The sequence below is a fragment of the Chenopodium album genome, chromosome 24, assembly GCF_948465745.1.
Source record: "Chenopodium album chromosome 24, dcCheAlbu1.1, whole genome shotgun sequence".
Lineage (NCBI taxonomy): Eukaryota > Viridiplantae > Streptophyta > Magnoliopsida > Caryophyllales > Amaranthaceae > Chenopodium > Chenopodium album.
Window position 1 is genome coordinate 22,403,329 of NC_137857.1, and position 8,195 is coordinate 22,411,523.

Genomic DNA, 8,195 nt, shown 5'->3' on the forward strand with positions numbered 1-8,195 from the left:
GGGTCGCTTCCGATGGGGTAAACGGGGAGGGGGTTGATTTCGATGAGGATTGGCTTCGTGGGTGGAGGGTTTGGCTTCGTGGGTGGTGGGGTTGGCTTCGTGGGTGAGGGAAAGGGAAGGGGGGTTGGCTTCGTGGGTGGTGAAAAGGGAGGGGGGTGAGGTCGTCGGCGCCGGCCGAATCTTTTGACACCGATCGCTGGCGGGGGGGAGGGGGAGGGGTGGCAGTTGAGGGGAGGTGGTGGCAGTGGGGTGGCTGGGGTCTTTTTCATTTTTTTTTTTGATTTTTTCTTTTTTTTAATATTCTTTTTTTAAAAAAAAAAATAAACTTAACGGAAATCTTAACGGATTCCGTTAAGTGGTAGTGATTTCTAACAAACTCTGTTTAGGGTGGTAACAAAGTAAAAAAAAAAAAATTTAAAACGGTAGCGAATCTGAAGTGAGGTGTTTTAGGTGGTAGCAAATGTGAAAAAATCTAATACAAGTTTTGTTAAAAAGTTATAAATTGGATTTAGTAGTTTAGGACTCGTGTCAATGTGTGATGCACGGTAAGTCCAAAATTTAATGTATAAATTATTGACTTAATTATGTATAACAAATAAAATATAATTAGAATTATCAAAGACTTAATTAATTTATGAATAACAAAATGTAATACATAAAATCATTAAATTGAGTAAAAATATAATAAAGTTGATCACTAATTGTTTTACAATTTTTTCATTGAGTATTATACACTTATAGTCCACGACTTGAAATGATGTCGGCAACATCTAACCCAACTCAATAATAAATTGTCTGATTCACATTCATCGTCAGTCATCAATGTTTGAAGAAAAAAAATAAATAAAATTAATCATCGGGTTAAGAACAAATTTAATCGCTAGCTAGTTTAACGACATAGATTAGAGATAGCATTATGTTCGATAAAAAAAAATGTGTTTGATACTAATTAGGACTCTAACAAATAGTCTGCAAACAAGGTTAGTTCCCGTGCTATGCACGGTACTTTTAAATAATTGATTTCAAAAACAGGATAAAATCAATAAATGACAAAAATATTATTAGTTGATTTAACATTCACATTTCGTTATTTAAGCCTGTAGCTTCTATACATAGTTAAAAAATCAAGAAATTAATATATAATTTTTTTTTGTAATAAATGTATATAATACATAATATATCTTTCATTCCTTAAAAAAATTGTCCACATCCACATGTCACAAATTACTCGCATGTTAAGAATATTATTTTTATTTTTTTTTTGCTTAACTTAATAGTTGTCAATATTTTTCTTTGGAAAGCTAAATCAAATCTTCTAGTATATTTCATATTTAATAATTACTTATATGTAGAAATATTTTTTCCTTATATAACTTTTTTTAAAAAAAAAAATTAAAAAAATAAGGGACACACCAGGAGATGTCACATGTCATTGCTGGTGTGTCTTTTAGTATATAGTATTGATACTTGTCAAGTTTATTCATCAAAATCTTACAGAGTAGTATAAATACAAAATATATCGCAAATATCGATGCCCAAACCTAGTGCATAAACCTATAATCATTGTTAATTTCTAAGTAGCTTAGCTGGGATACCAACCTTTAATTTTAATGAAATTAAGAGTGCTTGTGGCTCCAATACGCACATAATCATATATAGTGTTATTCAAATATAATAAAAAAAAATCGTTTATTTCAGTTTAATAGTACTTCCTCCGTATCATATTATGTGTGATATTCGTGTTTTTTATGTTATTTTATCCCCTATCCCACGGTCATTTATATGCATATTTGAGCTCTTCGGAGCTATGTTTAGTACTAATGTGTGGTTTCAAGTGTTTTGTAGAGTTCACATTTGTTTTGTAGGAATTTCCCGGATTTGTCGGTAATTCCTATGGATTTCCGGCCACTACGAGATATTGGAGCTGTAGTACATTCATGACCGATGATTGTAGCCCAAGACCAATCGTATCGGTGACTAAGGGCTTGGTTCGTGGAATTGGTCTAAGCTATGGACAAAGGAAGATAAGGTTTGTGTTGGGGTTTGGTGAGTCCGACTCACCGCGGAAACAACCCCTCCCGAGGAACCACTCGCAATAATTAAAATCACAAAGCATAAATAAATATTCACAAAGAAAAGATAACGAATCTTACCCTCGAAGCGAGCTTCGCCCAAAACCCGGGGCTCTTACTTGAAAGCTACGAGCACGTCAAGCGCCGCGCCTCCGACGGTATCCACCCACAAATGGGCGAACACAACTTTAAGGTCTACTACCTTGGGGTTAGCAAGGTCCGACCTAAACCCGAGTGTTATGTGAGTTTAAGTGTAATACCCCGTATTTTCATACGTATTTTCCTAATTATTAATTAGGAATTATTTTATAAAAAGGGTATTTTAGTATATTTATAATCTGGAGCCAAAATAATATTTGATTTTTGGCGCCAAAAGTATTTTGAAAACTAATCATTATTTTGGATAAGATTTATTATCCATCTATCCTATTATAAAAACCGGATTATTTATATATTTCGGATATTTTAATTAAGGCAAAAGCTATATTTTATTATTATTTTAATAATTCCGAAAATCCCATTTATTTAGCTAATAATTTCAGATTTTCTTATGTATAAAATCTGATTTTATAAGTTAAATTATTTGGTGAATATTTGGTATTTTATTATTTAATTATTTATTACAATATATATTATTTACATAATTATTTTTAATTCCTTAAAACTAGCAAAATATATTCCTAAATACTAAATAGGAAGGCTGAAAATATGAGCTTAGGAAAGCTCAATAATTTCGGCCATCTCGTAAAGATTTTGGGAAAATATTTTGGTAATTTGTATTTTTAATTATCTCCCTAAAATCTCCTATTTTCCATAATTCTAATTCTCCATCTTTTTGATATCCAATTATTATATTTTGTTTCCATTCATTCTTCTTAATTATTCCCCAAGCAATTCCAATTTCCTTAATATTTTTCATGACATACATACCTTCCATATTCAATTATACACAATCCCTTCAAATATAAAAACTTTCCTTAAATCTTTGCTTACTTCTCCAAGTAATCTCTTAAACCCTAATTACCATAATTCTTCTTACATTTTCCTACCATAATTCATGCTCATACTAGCCTATAAATACCCCTTCATACCTCTCACATTTTTCACACAAATTCTCTTCTTTTCTTCTCCTCAATTTTACACAAATCATCCCGTTCATCTTTGAAGCCAATTTTCGGGCACTTCTGGTCAGTTTTTGGGGTAGTGACGTTTCACAGAAGATTGTTCCTCTCGAAAAATCCTTGAGGTTAGGCTCAAGAATCACCCAATTTGGAGTTATATCGAAGGAGTTATAGCCTCTGCAAGTTCTGCCTATTATTTCCTACGCAAATCCAATTCTTCTCTTTTCCTTGGCTTCTTATCTTTTCTTCTTCTCTTCTCTTATTCAAGTATTATTATTATTATTATGGGGGATTTATAAAAAAATTATTATGAGTATTTTTAATTATATAAAATCATATTTTAATGATGTTTATGAGAAATTAATTAAAAGGTTCATGTACATATAGTTGGGGGGTTTTAATTATTTGTTAACCTTATATTGATTAAGGTTATATTTATTTGTAGGGTGTGTTCTATCAAGATTCTTGAGGTTCTTTTGGTGTGTTTGCTAAGCAAGGATCAAGGTACGTTAGGTGGCTAAATACCTTTGAAAGTGATTGGTTTGAATAACATGTTTTATATGATTTGATTGGTGATTGAATTAAATTGATTTGAATTATGATTTTGAAATAAATTATGTTTGGAGGTATTGATTTTAATAAAAGTATTTTGAATAATTGATGTTTAAATCATGTTTTGAATGGTTTGAATTACTTATCATGTTTTGATTTGATTTGAAAAGTTTATTGAATTAAATAAAAGGTTTTTCATTGAAGAGTTATTGATTTTGAAATGTTATTAATATGAGATTTTATTCTCAAGTATTTATTTAAAAGGTTCTGATTTTGAAAGCATGTGAAAGGAGTTTGAATTATATTGGAATTATTGGATATTAAAAGGATTTATTATTGAACCATTGAATTATTATTATTAATGTTTTATAAGCATGTTAGTAATCCCACTATGCGGATTTGGTTTATTGATAAGACTATGGACTTTGTATGACCTAGTCTTTCCTCAAAAATAGCCTTGTAATATAAGGAGACTAGCTTGGGGGGTGTGCACACTTGGGTGAGGAATTGAATTTAAAGAAATTGGTTCAAAAAGGAATTGGATTTTTGAAGGAATTGGTTTATCAATTATATTACATGTTGAATCATTGGAATTGGTTTTGAATCATGAGTTTTGGAATTATTGGATTATTTATTGGAATTGGTTTTAAAAGCATGTTTGCAAATAAATTGAGTTTACATTATCCTGCACTTATCGTACTTAGCATATTTTGCTAATCCGTATTTCCTATTTGTTTTGGTTCGCCCTGTTTACCGTAATGGTAAGCAGTGTTGACTATTTTCAGGTGGAGTCATGAATGAGCATATGGGAGTCTCGGGATTTGCTTCACCTAGTTTAGGAATGTTGGTCTTGTGTTTATTTTGAGTACTCATAACAATGTTACTATTTTCATAAGTATTAATAAAAGAAAGTTGAGTTTCCGCTGCAAAGTATTGGTTTTATTTAGTAAGTTTGAGTAGCCTTGCGTAATCACGCGGCGGTAATACGCCCAAGTCTATCTCTACGGTATAATTATACGTATTATACTAGTATTTCCGTAGAGGGAGATTTGGGGGTGTTACATTAAGAGTTTTCCCAAAAATTATGGAATGCTCTTTTTAACTCCCACTCAAGCACTTTACTCCAAGTACCAAGGTTGGTATTTATAGAGGAAAATATGAGTGGGAATTTCTATCCCATCAATGTGGGATCATGAAATTCCACAAATTAATTTAAAGCTAAATTAAATTAAAATTACAAACTAATAATAAATCTACAAGTGACATTACCATGTGAGATGGGTTGGTGAGGACCACATGGAGAGTAGAGGGACCATACTTGCTCCCCACTCAATACTCTCCTTGTGCCACATGTCCTCACCCACTTACTCCCATATTCCAAGCTTCCCCTTATTCACGGCCTTATGGCCCGAGCCAAGCCATGAGCCAAGCCCGAGCCCGGCCCGCACCAGCCCGCACCTGGCCCGAGCCCAGCCCGCACCAGCTGCTGCTGTGGCTTGGTGCGGCTGCGGCTGCTGCTGTTCCTAGCCGCGGCTGGCCGTGGCTGCTAGCACGGTGCGCTAGCTCGTCTTGCCCCTAGCATTCGGATGCTCGGGGCACTCCGATGCTAGGGGTATTTTCGGGATATGGTCGATTTATTATTATTTTGTGCGTCTCGTCTTTTATCATTTAGACTCGACTTCCGACGATCGGTTTCGACGCTCTAAGCTCGAATTACCGACGTCTAAATATTTAACACTCAGGCGACGAATTTATTTCTTCCGAATTAATTCGTCGAGTTGGTTCGCATATATTTGCTTGGGTGTGACCCGAAGGGTTTAGTCAAGATTAAGCTGTAATATTAATTATATTAATATTACTGATCGGAAGCAGCCTCCACCCAGGCATTCTGATCACTTGACCTTACTGAATATATTAGCTTTCTAATAATTCTGAACCTGCTATCAGAATAATACACTTGTTCGAAGGACACCATTCCTTTCAATCTCCCACTTGTCCTTCCGGACAAGTGTGCATTTAGTGTATAGTCCTTATCCTATGTCTCTTCATGTCTCTTCATGAACTACAGAGTAAGATTACTAGTCATCTCTGTTACGTCCAAAAGTGTTTCTCCAAATCCGAGTTTCACTGTCAATAAGCAGATGATTTCTAAAATCCATCTGAGCACGTCCATGCATTTTTCACAGTCTCGCTCTTCGAGAAGCCTTGCAAACAACAAGACATGTTCCCTATTGTTAGTAGGGGGACATTTCCAGTCTTGTAATGTAGCTTCTCTTACTAAGAGGACTCACCTGCCTGATATCTGTCTTTATAATCCCCAATTACGGCAGACGTTTGGCAGATACCAAAGCGGACTAGTACTCAAACAAGAGATCTCCCACTACTCATGGTCAAAGGAAAAGAGTTCCGATAGTAATAATGAGAAAATACTTATGACGATTTTTAAATCTCTTAAAGTATCCTAATAGGTTGATCCAGTATGGTTCTAAACCAATACCTGTGCAAATGATTTGTATCCTCATAGCACAAGAAACGGTGCTACAAATCATACTACACACTAATCTCTGGTGGTCATTATTCGTCCACAAAATATGACCTTGATTAGGGATAATTTTCGATTAAAATATTCAATGTTCACTTAATAGGTGTTTCTTTATCCAAGCCATTGACTTGATACCCTATTTTGAATATTTATTAAAATCGAATGGACTCATTATTTAATTCTAAACCACAATTAAATAGTTTTGTGGAATATTTAGAAATATTTTATTCCACTATGAAACTTCACAATGTTTCATCTTATGATAAATGGTTTTTCCCGAATGTTTTATGAAGATGTTTTAAGAGTAGTACTCTTCATAAAACATTCATAGAAATCACACTCATATTTGATATGCTTGATTTCTTTCATGCAATTATGAATGTTGTCGTTCACTTATTGCATAGGTTTAGTTATAATTACTTTGCAAATCTTAGCATCTTCATTATCCACCATTTCCATAATAAGATGATAAAATTTTGAGAGTGTTAATGGATTACATGTGATTCAGGATTTATTGTCCAAGCAATGGCTCCCACTCATTTTCATGATTTGAGACCTTCTACTTGACAACCTACAATCATTAATGTTCAACAACGAACCTTTCCATTTAACATCTATCTCATTATTGCCTTTAAGGCAACAACATTCTCAACATATATTTTAGTAGACTCCTCGATGATGCCTTGCTTGGGTTTACTCCAAGATCATGGAAATTTTCCTTATATTCTCGCACATCATATATGGATGCACATCCATGTTACCATTCTCAAGCCACAACGCTTCTTGCCTCGTGCTTATAAATGGTTTCCTTGCTAAGGATCTAATCCTTGTTAAGGTTTGTGCTTGCAACATCAAAACTCAAATTATATTTGTTTCCATGCGTCAAGAACTTCATCCTACTACTTATCTAAATTCTATGGATGTTCTTGACTATAATTTAATGATCTAATACTTAGATTAATGTCGATTGGTATTATATATGTACTTCATATGCTCTAAGCATGTAAGTCATCTGACGATTCCATATCATAGCCTTACATGATGGATTTAATTCTAGAATGATTCTCAATTTTATTCCATCCATGTGACCTTTAGCTCATACAGTTACACTGAGTCTTGCCAAATTGTTCGATATATGATATGATTGAAAGTCTCTTACTAGAGTCTTTCTTGTTTGATTTAGTACTTAGCCTAGCTTATACTTAGTTCAAACATTTACTTAGCTTCATACATATGGGTCGAAAGCCTTTCAAAGTCCTTCATGTTTAACATGGTAATTTCCTTTTCTCATTTAAACATTTTAATTAAGTCTATACCATAGAACTTAATTCCCAACATGTACTACGTATCGTCTTTAGCTCGGTCCATTGTCGAAAATACTTTCAAATCTAAGCATTTAGCATTTGATAGTTGTTTCACAATAGAGTTCGTAAACATCTTGTTGGACCATTACTTTTGCTCCCACTAAACTTCTTGTTCATCAGAATTTCTATGTTTCTCCATAAGTCAATCCTCTTATTAACTTTATGAGAAAAAACGTTCCAATTCCTTCATGCAATGCTTCCTTTAATCCCATGACGAATTCCTTGTGCTTGCTTTCAAATCTAGCATTATTTAGACTTTCAAAACCCTTAGACCATTCCATAGTCACTTCCAAAATTCCATTTTGGAAAGGCGGTTTTGGTATCTATTTGCCATATTTCATGTGCTCAATTTTGCTAGATCAATCACGAAAAGACTTGAGCATTCCGATTGATGAATGGGATTTTATTAAAATCAACTCCTTGAAATTAATTATATCCTTTACAACCAATCTAGCTATGTATGCATATACATTTCCACATTTGTTAGTTTTCTCCTTGAAAACTTATTTACAATCGATGGGTCTTTCACCTTTCATGCAAATTA